Below are 17,280 nucleotides of genomic sequence, written 5' to 3'. Positions count from 1 at the left end.
TCGCCAGGGAGATGGCCCAAGTTCATTATTTGGGGAGAGCTTTCCACAAATGAATGTGATAGGCTCTCCCCATGCTGAGCAAATATGCACTGCCTTTCCCGACATTGCTTCTGTGATGTGATTTCCATGCGAGCGCCCCAAGAATATCTCCTTTTCCACGAACACTTTCCCTGCTTCGTGATTTCACGACACTGGGACGCCATGTCCCAGTGCCGGCCCAAATGTCACTCATGGAACAAATGATGTCACTACATGAATCCAACTGGAGGACATAGCTTTACCTTGGAATTAAAAAAATCATCTTCCATTAAACAAATAATATTTTAGACAAGTATTAATTCATTAGTCACTGTAATAAATATTTTCTCCTGTGTGAGCTGACTCTTCAGAGTTTCTCTGACAAAGAACTGTGTAGAAGGAACCCCAGACAGTCCCTGCTCCTGTGTAACAACCAAGAAATGGTGAGAAACTGAGTAATTCTTGTATTCATGTCAAGCATCGCTCTAGGTGTTGACTGCAGGCCACTCTACGGCACCAGGGTGAACCGGTCCCTTGCCTTCTCGGAGCTTCCCGCCTAACAGAGATGCAGACAAGGTGACAGGCCACTCCAGCGCCAGGAGGGGGGCGGCGAGAAACAGATGAAACGCACAGCGAAGCTGCCAGCCTAGTCAGACGAGGCGCCCTAGCAGAGACCTCTCCACGGAGACCTGCAGGATGCGGGCGCGTGAGCCTGCAAGGAGGGTGGGCGAGCAAGAGAGAACAAACGTGTTCCCAGTCGAAGGGTGGGTCCCGCAGGGCTCAGGGGGCAGGGGGCCTGCGCACTCAGCACATCCCCAGTCGCTGTTACACTCAGTGCGGTTGGAGCGTAGAATGCAAAGAGGTTGCTACAGACTGAATGTTGGCATCCCCCCAAAATTCAAATGCTGAACGCTAACCACCCCCCCACAGTGATGGAATTAGGAGGTGGAGCCTTCGGGAGTTGGTTAGGTCAGGAGGGCAGAGTCCTCACGAACAGGGTTAGTTAGTGCCCTTACGAAACAGACCCCAGAGAGTGCCGCTGCCCCTTCTGCCACGGGAGGACACAGTGAGATGATGGCTGTCCGTCAGCTCAGGAGGGGGCCCCCACCAGACTCTGGGTCTGCCTGTACCTGGATCGTAGACTTCCCGGGCCCCACAACTGTGAGGAGTAAATGCCCGTGGTTCGTCAGCCAGCCCTTTTGTGGTGTCACGCCATAGCAGCCCGAACGGACAAAGACACAAGAGACGACGAGAGTCGATACTGATGACAGGGCCCCAGCTGCCTCAGCCAGCCACGTGGACCAGAGTGTCGCCCCAGCTCTCCTCAGGTTTGCTCATGATACCGTGGACGTGAGCTGCTCTCGCCTGCCCAGCACCCCATCCCCTGGCTCCGGTACCAGATCATCAGTTTGTCTTTGGTAAACCCCCCTGTCTCCTCCCAGTTTATACAGTGTGCGTGGGACTGACCCCATCCCTTGCTGTAGAACGGACACAAAAGTCCCATCTAGACAGCCTGAGCTGCAGCCCCCTCACCAAGCAGATGAATTGGGCAGTTGGCACCTGTTTAGGGACGTGGCCAAGACATATGCTTCCAGAACTTACGCTTGAACTATTGAGAAAGAAATTTGCTTTCTGTTGGGTTGACTGTGATAGAGTGTCGGCCTGGGGGGGTGAGGGGCGGCAGGCGGCCACCTGGCCCCCATCCGGTCATTCAGTAATAGCGTACTGAATAGCTGGTGTGTTCCTCATGCCGCTGTAGGCGTTAGGAATATGGAAATAAACTTATAATTCCAAGTCTTGGGTTTTCACCGTCAACTTAAGGGGTAAATAAAATAAACAAATCACTTTAACAAAACATGAGAAGTGTTTCGGAGCATTATATTATTGGGGAAGAGCCGCCGACTCAGGCAAGGCTTCCTGGGAGAGAAAGCCCTTTGAACCTTGTTGCATAATTAGGACTTAACCAGTGGACAGGCGGCTGAGAGTGATTTCAGAAGAGGAGGCGGTAGGTCCAAAGGCGGGGGCAGGGGCGGGGGTGGTGCTCAGCTGGGCAGGCTCGGCCACCCACATGATTCAGTGGGACTCAGTGGAGGCGGGGGGAGAGGCTGGATGGCCATTGTTTTGGATTCCTGCGGAAGACAAGATGCTTCTAAAAGATTCAGAGCAGGTGAGTAGCATCATCAGGCTGACATTTGAGGAAAGCGCACAAGTCACAATGAAGAGAAGGGCACGAGGAGGGCCAGGCTGCAGGCAGGGCGAGCCTTAGGAGGCAGTTGCCATTGTCTGCCTTTATGAAGTCCATGCGAGCTGAACTGACACACTGGTGGGGGCGGAAATGTCAGAGGGGCTGGGGTCAAGTTCAGGGGAGAACACAGGAGCTGAATAAATGGGATTTAAAGGTTAACTGGATTTCCTCAGCAATGGCTGGAGGAAGGTCAAGGGTAATGTTCCTGATCCAGCTTGAAGTGCATTTTACTGGAAGAAGCAAGGTTTGTGAGGAAAGGGAAGTTCGGGCTGGGGCCCCGGGGAGTTCCGTTGCCTGCAGGGACAAGGCACTGGAGCTGTCTCCAGCCAGGAGGAGGAGCTCCCGAGAGAAGGCGGCTTGGACTTGGGTTTGTGGTAGGTGGTGTTCGTTTGTTTGTACCTTGCTTCCTTCCCGAAGGCTTGTATGTTATCAGGTTTGATGTAGGCGCTATTAGCACACAGACCATTATTAAAACCATGGATATGGATGAGATTGTCAAGGAAGAGCACAGATTTCAAAATAAGCAAATGATCGCGTAAGGTGAAAGGGAGAGAAAGAGAAGTTTGCGAAGACTGGGGAGGCGGAGTCAGAACAACATGAAGGAAGCCAGGAGAGCAGAGTGTCAGGAAGGAGGAAGAGGTAAAGGAAAGAAACACAACAAAAGATCAAGTTGTGTAAGAACTTGAAAGTGTCCACTGGGTTCCACAGGGTCAGTGGAATGGCCAGAGCGGGGCTGGGACAGTAGGGAGGGATGTGAGTGGTTGTTCACAGGCTGGTGGGTCTGCTGGCTGGTATAAAATGGGAGACACTCAAACGTGTCTCCCTACGGTGGGGGGCCCATGAGAAGAGAGGCTGAAGAGACAGGGGAATAAAGGAAATGGGCGGTGGCTGTGGTCCCTTGGGAGGCCGATGGTGGGGGTGGGGGGGGCACTCATAGCCCAAGAGGAGGGGTCACTCAGGGATCGGGAAGTGCACTTCTGTCCTTGAAAAGGGGGGGAAGCAGCGAGGGATGGATGAAGGCCCATGTGGGTGATTTTGGGAGCTAGGCCAGGCCAGGCTAATGGGGAAGATAGTGTGCCTACTCATTATATTAAAGAGATTGCTTTTACCCAACATTCCATTAAAACGGGTTAATGAGACTCCCACAAATTCCGAAGCCCAAAATGACTGACGAGTTTCAGGAAGCTGAGGGTGCACCCCGCAGTCACCAGTGGTGGAGATTTTCTTTCTTTCTTTCTTTCTTTCTTTCTTTCTTTCTTTCTTTCTTTTCCTTCCTCCCATCCTTCCTTCCTTTCCTCCCTTCTTTCGTTACTTCTTCCCTCCTGTCTTTTCTTTGTTCCTTCCTTCCTTTCTTTTCTTTCTTTCTTTCTTTCTTTCTTTCTTTCTTTCTTTCTTTCTTTCTTTCTTTCTTGTTTTGTATTTTCTATTCTATTTGAAAACACAGCCTGGTGTATTTCTGACGCAGTTTCATTTCTTTCAGGCTGTGGCCTGTGGGTCACACCTATTTCAAGCAATTTCATTTTCCTTAGTGTCAGGCTTTTGTAGCTTTGCCCCTCAAAAATCAGCAGCTGCTGGAAAGGTATCCGTTCCGATCAATAACCATTTAAAGATAGAAACTCAGATAGGTAAGATGAGTTGTTAGCTTTTAGACATCTTTTGCAGAAGGAACCCTCCCTCCTGCCCATACTACACTGTAAGGAGGCCCGTCCAGGAGGATGCTTCAAGTGTCTGTTACAGGAAACCACAATCTGACAAAGCCTGGTAGGTACGTGGGAGGTCCATGTCATCAGTAAACACCTGTTTCCGGGTGGGACATGGAGCCAATCCAACGCTGTGTGAAAAGCTGTTCAGCAAGGGAAAAACTCACACTAGGTGAAGAATCAATTACTGAAGCATCGCAGTGAATCCCTTCCGGATGCACTCATTGTATAGCATATAAACGGGAGCCCAGAGTGCCATATGGTTAATTGGGATCAAGGCCAGGACCCTAATCCAGGCATCCTGACTCCCCTCCCACTATTCATTCCTCCTCTCGTAGCATCTGTTTTTCCCGCTGGGAAGCAAATTCTGCAGGGCCAAGGACCTCTTCGCTGAGGTATCCCCAAGACAGAAGTGACCATCAAAATAGCTGTTAGTAGGTTAGCCACACTCAGGTGGATCGCTGTTGGTCATTTGTGACATTTCACACAGACCTGAACATTGGAGTAAAAGGCCTCAACAAAAAGAAAAAAAATCACCATCTCATAAGTGCATAGTTCATGAACTCTGAAAATCCCATGACTCAGGATGTGACTTCAAGGGTGGAAACCTTGGGAATGGCAGCTCTAGAGCCACTTCCTGCTAACGGGAGCTGGGCCACGGTTCCATTTCACCGTGGGTTAGCAGACACCACGTCCCTAACCATCCATGCGGCCTGAGGACAGAAGTTTCCACATCGCCTCTCGGTCAGCTTTAACCAACTTGCCTCTTCCTTGAAATATTTAACAGGGTCTCTCCTCTGCCCCAAACACTGTAACTGCTGAGCCTCCTTTCATCTGCCCAATAATCAAACCTACCTAAAGTTTTACGTGCGTTGAAATCACGTGTCCTTTTACACACCCTCAATTCAATCCACGCCTCAGGGGACAGCCAGGGTCCACAGTCACTTCAAGGAGTTAGGGTTTGAAAGTTGCATGAGCCACAGCTGAAGTTTGTTTTTTCAAACAAAAGCCTGTGAGGTTGTTCATTTTGCTGAGAACCATGTGCTGGCTTGATGCCTTTCTACTCTGGTTGAGACCAAATGCTTCTCAAATGAATCTACTAGAAGGGTTTCTAATGAGAAGTATATTCCCTCATAGCACTCTTAGTTTGGGTTTGGTTTGGGTTAATCGGTTAATGGTGAATACGAGTACTTACATCGTTTGCCCCTAAACCAGGAGCTGCTGCTGCTGCTGCTGCTTCTGCTCTATCCCAGCAGGACAGCCTGCTGTTACTCACAGCTGGCAGACACTGTGAACTGTGATGCCACGTCAGCTGCATGGAACCTTTCTGCTTTAGCAACAGTTTCCCAGTGGAATGATTTTGTGTGTGGCTCCTGAGGCTGGAAACAAGATCTGACCGCCATATTGAGAAGGTCTGAGTAACAGAAGCCAGTACCTGCGATTATAGAAAGAAGCCACAAAAAACACTTCCTGTGACTAAATAAGAATTCCAAGGAGAACTTAAACACTACACTGACTTTCTAATCAATCATGACAGCAAGTTAATAATGGACCAAACACACACACACACACACACCAGGATTAGAAATTGGAAAGTAAAATTTGGAGACTTTTAATCAGCATTGTGGATATTAGTTCATTTAAAAAGTCCATGTGAGGTTGGAGTGGGCAAAAGCTGAGTAAGCAGATACTTGTAAATAGGGAAATGATTAAACAGATTGAGATATTTCTGTCATGGAATGTTAGGAGATCTAATAACAAATAATAAATTATAGCTGCATCAGTTAAGGGGTTTTTATGGCATATCATCGAGCAAACAAAAACGTATAATATTAGACCACTAGGTTGCCATAATATATTATTGAATAAAAAAGTATATTATCCCATATGCTATTATATATGCACATCTAATAATAGGTGATTATATCCAAGCATTTATGAATTTATATAGATAAAAGTATATAAAAGATATATACCTGGCTGTTAATAATACTTTCTTTGCTTGACAAGAAGAATGTATGAAAACAATGGATGAGGGTGCAAGTAACTTTTTAAGAGACTTAGCAATAAATCGACACCTACTACACTGCATCCCAGATAAAACTATGTGGGAATGGTGTGCGTGCTTAAAGAAAGTATGTGCAAGTTTACAAAAGTGTCAATTAGATATCTTAAGGTGGTGGGATTACTTAACGAAGTTATTCGATTATAAACGAAGTTATTACAGATAACTTTGTTTATTCTCTGTAAGCTTGGGTATATTTAAATTTTTTCAAAAAATTATTTATGTAATCAGGAGAAACAATGACGCCGATTGTATTATGTAACAATTGTTGACAGCTGGTAACTTGCCTGAGCTCTTTTGCTTCTGAGTCCAGCTGCTAAATAGATCTTCGATAGGGCTGGGGTCTTCCTCTGCGTTCCAAACTCTCAAGAAGCCTACAGGTGTTCTTGTGCCCACCTGGAGCGGACAGGCCACGCCACAGAGAAACGTAAGACACGCTTCCAGCCCTGCCTTCCCACAGCCCTCTCTCCTTTGAGAGCGGTGTCGGAGGCGGCTGGATCCTCACACGCTTCCATGCCGTGCGGTGTGCAGGGAGGGCCCACGGCATGTGCTCACACAGAGATGTTGCTGACATGCTCTGCAACCAGCCTGCCTCAGATCCTGCCTCTGGAGGGGACTCAGACATCATCTGGGAAAATGCCAATGGAGGAAAAGAAGAAGGGAGTTGGAATGGCCTGACCCATCCATGTATTTCAGGAACAGAGCCAGAAATTGAGAAATAAACTCTTACTGATCAACGACCAAATAACCAACAGGGAGGAAGAAAAGGACATAATTGGAACATGGGAAAGGTCACTACTGGCCTCATTTTCTGAATTAAAATGAAGTATATGGGCGCAAACCGCTCTCGTTGTGTTACCAACGGGTGGGCTTTTCCCAGGCAGACCTCATATGCACAGACTGGAAGTCTCATGCTCGCCCACCAGCAGACTGAGTCACAGATGGGAGAGCATCTTGGAACTCCCTGGGAGAGGGGACACAAAAGGTGGAAAGCCCGTTTTTGAGCAGAGACAGCACATCACGATGGTCACACACGTGGGTACTGAAGCCACACCGCCACCCTAGGCCCCTGGCTCTGCCACCCTCTAACTCCCCTGATGTCGGGTAAGTCACTGAACCTCTCTGGGCCTCAGTTTCCTGGTTTGTATGGTGGGCCTGATAGTTACGGTCTCAGGGGTTGTGTGAAGAATAATCAGATCAGCCCTGGCTGGCGTAGCTCAGTGGATTGAGCGCGGGCTGCGAACCAAAGTGTCACAGGTTCGATTCCCAGCCAGGGTACATGCCTGGGTTGCAGGCCATGACCCCCAGCAACCACACATTGATGTTTCTCTCTCTCTCTCTTTCTCCCTCCCTTCCCTCTCTAAAAATAAATAATAAATAAAACCTTTTTTAAAAAGAGTTTAATTTTAAAAAGAATAATCAGATCATAATAGGTAAAGCACTTAGAAAAGTGCTTTAGTAACTAATTAATTTTTTATTAACTAAATGTATTGGGGTAATATTATTATTACTACTAAACATTTGTTGATTGCTTATAATGTGCCAGGTTTGGGGCTGTTTTCAGGTATAATTTTCTGTAATCCACACAACATCCCTATGGAGTGGCTCCTCATATCCTAATTCTTTACAAACGAGACAACTAAACCCCAGAGAGGGTGAGCAATTTGCTCAAAGTCCCACAGCGAGCAAGGAGAGAACCAGGCTTGGAATCTAGGGCTAGTATCAATCAAGAGCTCAAACTTCTAGTCACTGCTTTTTTTGTTATTTTTATTTCTATAATAACATTTAATTTTTTAAAAAGTTGACATGTGCGTATATAGAACTAAAAAAACACAAAAAGCAAAGAACAAAGTCACCCATCATCAAGGGACATCTAATCGCTGTTTATACAGCCTCCCAGGTCGGTTCAGAAATACCCGGCATGGATCTGTTCCTTCGTTCGCACATCCACTCACTCATTCATTCACGGAGAGCTAGCGGTGCCCCAGGCTCCGCTCCTGGTGTTGGGGGTCTAGGCGTGAACCAAGCAGACCACGATTTAGGAACCGCCTTTAGGAAACCTGCCTGCGAGCGAGGGAGCCAGACAAGCAAACAAAAACAAATGCATCCCGTAACAGTGGACGGTTCGCTTTCCTGCGAAGGTGAGATGAACCCAGGGAGGGCCGGCCCACGGCAGGGCGGGGAGGAAGGAAGGAGGGCAGCGTGAACTGTAAATGCAAGGTCTTGAGGCAGCGACGCGCTGGGCCTATCGGAGGAGCGACAAGGCCAGAGGCCCCGGAGGGAGCTGGTCTGGAGAGGGAGGGTGTGAAGGAGCATCTGGGAGGGAGGACAGGGACCCACCAGGGAGATGAGGCAGCGCGGCGGGCAGCACCGAGAGCCACCTGAGCTGTCCCTTCACAGGGCGAGGACCAGGAAGCAGCTGCGTGTTTTCCTCCAGCCACGCTCTGACACAAGTCGGGGAGAGGGCAGGAGGTTGAGCCTGGGCCACGGACACGGGTCGGCTGAGGTGGATGGCAAGGCCCAAGGGCCATGGTGGACAGGTGGACATGGCGAGGTCACAGAACGGCTGGAGCTGGGATTCTACAGGAAGCGAGCTGGAAGCTCAGAGGTGGGGGTCAGAGTAGGATGCGGGAAATCACCACGGCTGGGGTGGGGGAGCGGGCTTGCCGGAGGTGAGGAGGCTCTGAGAGGCCACAGTGTTGCTTGGGTCACCTATGCCAGTGGTCTAAAACCTAGTGGAGTACCAGCATGACCTCAGGAGCTCTTAAAAAGCACACAGGCCTCCAACCCCCAAAGATGCTGACTCATTTGGTTGGGAGGAGGGGGATGCAGTGCCTTGGTTGCTTTTGGGGGGGTTGTTTTTTTTAAGGCTTCCCAAATAAGCTTCTGAAGTGCAGCCAGGGTCGAGATCCGCTGGTGTATGTGGGCCATCCCGCAGGAGTGGGGACGGAAGTGCCAATGAGGAGGGCGAAGTGAGCCAGCAGGGCCCAGGGCCTTACCTGGAGGGTGGGGGGGAGGGTGGACCACAGCCTGGGAGGCTTATGCAGATTTGATGGCCTCTCCTTCAAAATAGTAATGTATGATTGCCAGGGGGAGGGGGTAAAAAACTGGCCGGGAAGGGTCATGGAGGAACAATGGTCTGGGCGTGGCCATGAGGAGCAAAGCTGGCTCCTACCCCACCATCAGGCCCTGGGACCCCAGATCCCTGGGAGTAAGTCGTGTATCAGTCGGAGCAAAAAGGTGAGGGGGACATTCAGAGAAGACAGTGAGGACATTGGGGAGGAGGGTGGAGTTTGGGGGTTAGAAGGGTGTGAGATAAAGTCAAAAACGGAGACACAGAGAGCTATGTGGGCAAGGAAGGCGTGGGGGTCCCAGACTGAGGTCATCACAAAGGAAGGTACCACAAGAGTAGTACCAAGGTCTTCCAGGGAAAATGAGTAATTAATTCTAATTAGAGCCTCCCTTTTGTATTATTTAGACTCCCTGACAGTGCATCCATTTCCTGCAGCTGCCATAACAAGTTACCACAGACTGGGTGGATTAAAACAGAGGAATTAATCTGTCACAGCTCTGGAGGAGGAAAGTCTGAAACCGTGGTGTCGGCAGGGCCCTGCTCCCTCTCAAGGCTCCGTGGGAGAATCCTTCCCCGCCTCTTCTTGGCTTCTACTGGCCCCCGGCAACCCTTGGCGTTCCTTGGCTTGCAGCCCCATCACTCCAGTTTCGGCCTCCATCTTCCCACGCTCAGATCTTCCCTCTGTGTGTGTCCGCACCTCCCTCTCCTGATGAAGGCACCAGTGACTGCACGAAGGCCACCCAGGATGACCTGATCTTAACCTCATTGCAGCTAGGAAGACCCTATAGGGTCTCAATAAGGTCACATTCGCAGGTACCAGTGGCTAGGATTTCAACACAACTTTTGGGGGGACGCAGTTGAACCCACAATGGGCACTTCTTGGAGGCGATGTGACAGCCAGGAATACTGTTCTTCCCCAGAGAACACAGGCTCCCTGGGTCACTAGGAAGTGCTCTGAGAGCCTGTCACAGCAGAAGAGGGTACGGTGTAGGCCTCCTTTATAGACCTCCGTCTCCTGGGCTTGGTGGCCCACCTCAACCCCACCTGAATGGAAAAACAAAGCTGATTCAGGGAAAACCCGTCTTCATAGTGGATAAACGACTCAAACAAACTGCATTCATGGCGAGTCAGCCGTATCTGTCAATGCCCAGTAGAATATATTTGATGAGAAGCTACACATTGACCAGATAAGAAAAACCTAATAGACTTTCTACTCTCTCACCATTAGCAATAATGAGTGAAACCAGAGAGAGAAAGACAAAGAAAATAACTCTGTTGTGCTACAGAACCCAGATCTGGTTGATGGGTAACGTCCTCCAGTGATCGGCTATCAAGGACTAAGTGCCTGTTATTGCAACAACCGACACAAGGAAAATTAAGTGCGATGCACCGTGCTGCAAGGAACTTACCCACCAGCTGGGGGGTGTGAAGAAAGTAGAGACACGTATTAAAGATAATGTATAGTTTATTGTTAAACGGCATGATGTCAGTAGACTCAATGATACAAACATAGGACAGATCAATCATTTCAGGATCACTCAAATTAGGCTTCCTGGAGTTTAACAAGCATGCCGTTGGAGCCCATGTTGTGTATGCCAGTCACCCCGAAGCCTGGCTCCGTGGGAGGGTCAGCATCTCTGTTTCACACACCTAGAGCCACACACATGGAGTGGCTTGCTTGCCCAAGGTCAAATTGCTCATAAGTTTCCAGGTCAGGAATCGAACCCACGTCTTTCATCCTCAAGCCCATGGCTTTCTCGGCAGTGCATTGAAGGGCGAGTCAGGTCTGGACAGATAAGGACAAACAAGGAGACCAGGTTACATGTGGGAAATAGGATGAATATTTTATCATTGCATTTAGCTAATCGGCTCCTGAGAGCCAGCCCACAGGCTGCTGTCAATCCCTCAGCTCTTCAAATATCTGGGTCGGGGAGAAGAGGATCACGAGGTCTCCTTGTGCTTATTTTTAACAACAACAACAAAAAAAGCCTTTAAAGACAAGGAGAGGATAAAAATGAAGAAAGCGAGAAATCTTACAAGCGGAATTCAAAAGGGAATCGTTGGACAGAAACAGTTGGGTCATTGACCCGGACTTGGAACCTGCAGGGGGGGTCCCTGGAGGATCGCAGCGGTTCCTGGCCCCATTGGAACCGAGGGGGTGGCCTGGAGTCCACATCAGAAGGTGGACCTGGGACACAGCGGGAACCGGAGGCAGGAGGCCCCCCATCGCCGTGCCTGCCTTTAAAGAGCCCTTACCCTTGATCCTTTCTTCAGAGAATAAAGGGAGGCAGAAATCCGGGGGACCTGTTCCAGCTCTTAGCGCTGGCTTTTGCGGTTTCAGAACAAAAGGAAAGGCAGGGGAATCTTTTAAGCAATCACCCTGTGTTACAGGAAAGTGGCACCAATTGACGTGCGGCTGCTGTTCTTAAGAGAGAGATATTCTGAGTGCCGCTTGATGGGTTTTTCCGAGACACATCAGCAGTAATGCAAACCCCCTGCCCAGCTTTCCCATCCACGCAAAGATGCCAGGAATGAGGAAGCTGTACGTGCCAGAAAATAGATCTCCCAGGACCTCTGAGTGAGGGGCTTCTGCGAAGCACTCCACAGTGTCATGTGACAGCACAGAATGGGTTTCTCTAGGGTCTGCCACACTGGGTCCCCTGCAGGGGACAATGTCAGATACAGGTCCGAAGTCTAAGGAAGCCACTCCCTCCCTGGCCGAGTCTCTAACCCAGGGCCCTGGTCACAGGCAGTGTGGCTAAGCACTGAACAGTGCCGAAGGAGAAGATGAACAGACCCACGCCAAGATTGCTGCACATCCCCGGCGCTCTCTCCGGGCAGCGATGTGTGCTCTGGGGTTCCTGGAAAAGCAAGGTCACTGCCATCTGCTTTCACTGAGAAACCGGCCTCCGGCTGGGCCCTGGATGGGTGCAACTTGCACAGGAACGGAATGGCAGGTTCTCAGTGCCGGGAGATTTGTTTCTTCAGGCGCTGTGTGTGCCAGAGACAGAAGCAAGCAAAGCAGCCCCGTCCCAGCTTTCATGGAGCTTGTATCTAGCCGTCGGAAGTCTCCTCCACCAGTAGAGGGCACTGGTGGGCGTGACAAAAGCTGACGCTTGTTTAGGGCGGACGATTTGCCAAGCACCCTGCTAAGTGCTCCCCAAATGGGGGTATCATTTGGTCCTCGCTGCCACTCAAGGGTGAAGGGGGTTGGCGTGATCATCATTTTATGGGTCGGAAACCGAGCCCACGCAGCTAACTAGCGGTAAAGCCAAAGCTCAAACCCAGGGCTGCCTGGCTCAGGGGCCATAGCCCTTCCCCTTGCCCCCGTGGGAAATGAGGGCAGGTAAGGCTGTGTGGTGGTGGAGTGCTCGGAGGCCGGACGAGGCAGCTCCTACTTGCTCTGGAGGAAATAAGGAGGGGTTTTGTTACAGCTCTCTCCTCCTGATGCTGCCATGCACCTCGCCCCCCAAAGTTAGACTCCCAAGGGAAACAAAACTCAGAGGACGGTCCCTCCGGGCAAGACAAACCCTCTGTCTCCGAATCTCCATCAGCGTTCTTTCCACAGCGCACTGCCATGGCCATCGTGGAAGGAAATTTGAGTCACATTTTTCTGTCCCTCAAATCCTAAACCCAGGAGGAGCCACAGGAAACCAGTCCCCGAGGTTTTTCTCCTCCAGCCCCTGTACTGCCCCTTCTTCAGTTTCCCAAGACCCACAAGAACCCTCGAAGTCGCCCAGAGACCAGAAGACCCACCCTTTAGGTGGTGTCTCACCAGCAAAACGTCCAAAGGAGAAGAGAGGCTTGCAGAGCTCCCCCTCGCTTCAGTCCCCCTCCGGTCCTCACAGGGAGGGATGGGGAGGGGAGGAGAGCGGTCTGCAGATCCTCCACCTCCCGGGGGATCAGAGGTGAGTCCTTGCCCTCCATCCCCGTCTTCATTTCCGAATCGACAAACACGGCTCCTTAACAAGGCCAGGGCCCAGAAGGACAAGGTGAAGGTCAACCTGCCGGGAGAGCACAGAACTGAAAACGCTGAAACAGGAGTGGAAACCCTTGTGCCCACAAAGACAGTGTCTGCCCATCGAGCACACAGCACTTCCAGCAACATCGCTTCCTCTGACGCTCTCACAGTGGTCGGCAGGTATTCGTGTTGTTATTACTTCTTTCCTTTTTTTTTTCATAAAGAAATGGCGGCACCTAAAAAAGAGGGGATTCTCTAAGGTCGGAGAGGTCACCTCCTGAGCCCCAATTCTGTGCTCTGTCCTCCCCAGCACACCCACTCAGGAGTCCAGACGGACAAGGGTGCCGGACAGAGGCAGGAAGCTGAACGGTCACCCCTGCACTGTCACCTCCCAAGACTGGGGAAGTTTACCCAAAGAGTCTTAATTCCACTTTATAATCACCTATGAATCTCCCCTCCACACAATATAAATCTTTCCCTTCTAATATTTGGTTTCAGTCCTTGCAGACTTTGACAGTAATAACTTGCACATGCTTACCCTTCCTGTGTCAAGAAGTGCTATTTTTACTTTGCCCTAAAACTATTTCTTTAAAACCATAAAGTTGTCCCTCGCACTTGTGCTCTGGGACTTAATACGTTCGTATTTTTATCCTATGATTTCCATTAGTTTATACATTTCAGTCACATCCTCCTCTTCGCCTGTGTCTTTCTGGAATGAAGAGCCCTAATTCTTTTATCATCCCTCACAAAGGGCTCTCTCGGCCCTCTGCATCAATTTAACTGCCCTTCCGCGGACCTCGGCTGGCTCGGGATGTCTTTGAGGCACATCAGCTCATGGGCCCCCTATCACTTGGTCCATTATTCTGTATAAAGAGGCACAATGACTTCAGCTAAAATAAAATGTAGAGCTGTTAGAGATACTTTAAAAATCCAACCATATTTTGTTCCATGTCCGCCCAGCCTAGGCTGAAAAAAAAAAAACGCATTTTTCTTCAACTCTGAAATGAATTTGAGCACAGTGGCACTAAGCAACCGTGTCGTCTGTTATGAAAATGACCATTTGCAAAGCGCTTTCACATACATGATCTCATTTGACCCTCACATGGGCCATGCGAGGTAGAAAGCACATATTATTGTCCTCATTTTCTCACATGAGAAACGTAAGAAGGTGAGTCTGGCCCAAGGTCAAACAGCTGCAATGAAGGCCTCAGTGGCTGTGCAACCTTCCTTATAACCACTTGTGATTTATTTTAAATCACCAAACGACCCCCTCCAAGCCTTTCAGTGGTCCACAGCAGTCACAAAATATTCTAGGGTTCTGCTGAGAGAAAAAGGTTGGGGGGTGGTCTAGTCCCTCCTGCCTTCTCTCTACATGCTCCCAGGCGAACTCTGCCACAGCCTGGGTACCGATATCACCTCCTTGCAAATGACGCCCACATCGGTGTCTGGGATATAAAACTGCGTACTCGGTATCCCCTGGATGTCTCAATGTGTACAAACTTCTGCCCCCATCGTATCCCCCTTCTCAGCTGAAACCCAGTTCTCTTTGGAGATGCCTCCTCTCCAACACCTATCCAGGAATCTAGGCATCAGCCGCACCTTTCCTTCTCCTAGCCCCGCCCACGTCCAAGCCAACACCCAGTCCTTCCGCTTTTCCATCCTGCATAGCTCCCTGTCCTGTCCACTTCTCTCCCCCTCCACCCGCACCATCGCAGCCCCAGACATCATCTCTCATTTGGACTTTCTCGGACTCCTCACTGGGCTATTCCTCTCCAGTCCTTCACCACATGCAGCTGGAGGAGTTCTCCCAAAAATGCCATTCTGGTCGTGCCACCCCGAATCCACTCCGCTTACAACACTGCAGTGGTGTCAGGTCGCTGTTAGGGTAAAGGCAAAACACCCCTAAACGGCCCAGGTCTGGTCTGGTCCCTGCCTCCAGCCCCATTTCTCCAGCCCCAGCCCCCCCGCAGCCTCCCTGCGGCACCTCCCACTCACCGTGCTTGGCTTCGCCCCGGTGGCCTAGAACATGCCTCCCCATGTAAACCCCCGGAATTAGATTGCCGGGAGGCTCCACCTTCAGATCGAGATTCAAGGGTCTTTCCTCAGGGAAACCCCTCTCGACCTCCCCGAGTTCAATTCCCCATCAGAGCTCGCCCGGCACCGGCTTGGTGCGGTCGGTGAGTTTAGTGACCATCTGTCTCCCCAGCGGACGTCTCACCTTTTGCTCGCCGTCCCACTCCCTGTGCCGTGCTGAGCTCAGCGTGTAAATGTGCGTCCATAAATGTTTGTTGCCCTGGCTGGCGTAGCTCAGTGGATTGAGCGCGGGCTGGGAACCAAAGTGTCGCAGGTTCGATTCCCAGTCAGGGTACATGCCTGGGTTGCAGGCCACGACCCCCAGCAACCACATATTGATGTTTCTCTCCCTCTCTCTGTCTCCCTCCCTTCCCTCTCTGAAAATAAATTAATTAAAAAATCTTTTTAAAATGTTTGTTAAATATATGAGCAAACCCACTATGAAGGAGATGGTTGTATATGCTCAACGCCCTCCCTAAGGAATAGCAAGCAACTGTTACAAAAATCGAGATAAGAGGATGTTTACTGATATGGAATGATGTCCATGACGTATTATTGCCCTAACACAGAGCGTCACAGGACACTATGCATACAGTGATCGGCGGTTTTTAAAACCCAGGTGTGTCTTTACTTAAAAGCACACACCAACCACCTCTGTGAGTGTGCACCTGTGCTTACATGTGTCTTACAAGGTCTGTGAGACCCACACCAGCTGCTTCCAGCGGTTCCCCTGGAGAATGGGAAGGAGAGACGGCACAGAGAAACAGGGTCCTTTCTGCTCATAAACCTCTCTCCGACCTGACTTTTCCCCAATGACCCTGCGAGGCTGCTGTCATTATTTTAACAATACCACTTTTCGAATAGCCAAGCAATTCACTGAAGTTCAGGACACTGTCTCTAAACACAGCAAAAAAGGGGGCAGAAAGCTACTTTGTATACGATTCCTCACAAGGATAAAGTCCCGAAGAGCAGCTTTCCCAGCCCAGCTCTTCAGTCCGGCGACGAGCTGAGACGGAGACGCCAAGTGGAAGCGAACAGTCAGTCAAGGCCACGGGTGTTCGTGGAGGCCTTCCCCCCACACGACCGGTATGGAAACTTTTTTGAAAAAATAGTTGCTCTTGGATTTACTTACACAGTACTGGGAGGAAGCGTAACAGAAAGAATAGCATGAGATTTTCCTCGTTTACTTAGATTTTTTTTCTTTGGTAAATAGAAGTGATCCTGTGAAGACACCTTTCCTTTCCTTGAGTGGCCAAATAACACACCTTTTGCTGTCCTTACTGTAGCTCAGATAGAACAGATGGCTGCCTGGAGCCAGGCAGATGACAGGAAGGAGCAGGGACAGGCAGACCGGCGGTGTGCAGGCACAATGATTCCGAAGCTAATGGCACAGACCCTCGGCTGGGTGGCTGGGGGTGGGGCAGGGGGGCAGTCCACAGCCCGTTACAGGAAAGGGGAGGCAGGCGTGGGAGTGGGGCCCGCCCTGCTCCCCGCCCCCCAGCCGGCCTCCAGGGTGAGCTGCGAGTCTGTGAATGCAGAATAAATGCTGCCGCTTGGAGCTCCACCGATTTTTTTTTCAGACTAATGGCTCAGACGGTGGAGCAACGGAAAGGTGACTAAAATGTGAGTCAAATGCTTTCAGATCAAATCATTCCGGTGGAGCAGGAACGCGGGCACGCAGACAACGGGCCATCAGGAGTTCCAAGCAGCACCTGTGAAACTTGAAGAGCCTCACTCTCCTTAAAGACTGCCTCTCTCCACCTGAGTCACTTTGACGGCAGTGAGCTGGGGACCATCGATCTTTATTACTAGTGACACCCTCTGATCAGCTGCGCGCCGTGGGACAGGCCGCTCCCCGCGGGGCTTGCGCACTTTGCCAGTCCTGACTGGACCTCCTTCTCCCCCGGGGTCTCTCCGGAGTGTCTTCAATGATCCCAGAGGGCGTCAGGAAATTCTAAAATTAGCCTCCAAGTTGGTGTCTTGGTAATTTTGAAAACCAACTTTCACTTAAACACCAGGAGCTCACATTAAGGAGAAGGCAGGTTGGGGGGAGGCAGGCGAGGAGCGGCTTGTCATCAAGTGGAGCCACAGGGCACACAGGCCCCAGGGGGCTCAGCTGCGGCCACTGTGCCTGGAAGAGACCCA

General features: G+C 50.4%; 1 protein-coding gene and 1 long non-coding RNA gene across 2 annotated transcripts in view; one reads left to right on the top strand and one right to left on the bottom strand.

The window, feature by feature from the left end:
- The window catches only part of SEC16B (SEC16 homolog B, endoplasmic reticulum export factor), a 43,107-nt gene extending 37,645 nt beyond the window's left edge, over positions 1–5,462 (bottom strand). Inside the window, exon 1 of the mRNA XM_036016002.1 lies at positions 5,159–5,462. The gene's annotated coding sequence lies outside the window, so the exon portion shown is untranslated. The remainder of the gene's footprint in view (positions 1–5,158) is intronic.
- Positions 1,875–7,222, top strand: LOC118498267. Its single transcript, XR_004900791.1, has 3 exons — positions 1,875–2,185; positions 6,342–6,455; positions 6,909–7,222. It is a non-coding gene; the product is annotated as an uncharacterized LOC118498267 (long non-coding RNA).
- The last annotated feature ends 10,058 nt before the right edge of the window (positions 7,223–17,280 follow it).

The sequence above is a fragment of the Phyllostomus discolor genome, chromosome 14 (assembly GCF_004126475.2).
Source record: "Phyllostomus discolor isolate MPI-MPIP mPhyDis1 chromosome 14, mPhyDis1.pri.v3, whole genome shotgun sequence".
Classification (NCBI taxonomy): domain Eukaryota; kingdom Metazoa; phylum Chordata; class Mammalia; order Chiroptera; family Phyllostomidae; genus Phyllostomus; species Phyllostomus discolor.
This window is presented reverse-complemented; position numbering and strand designations above follow the sequence as displayed.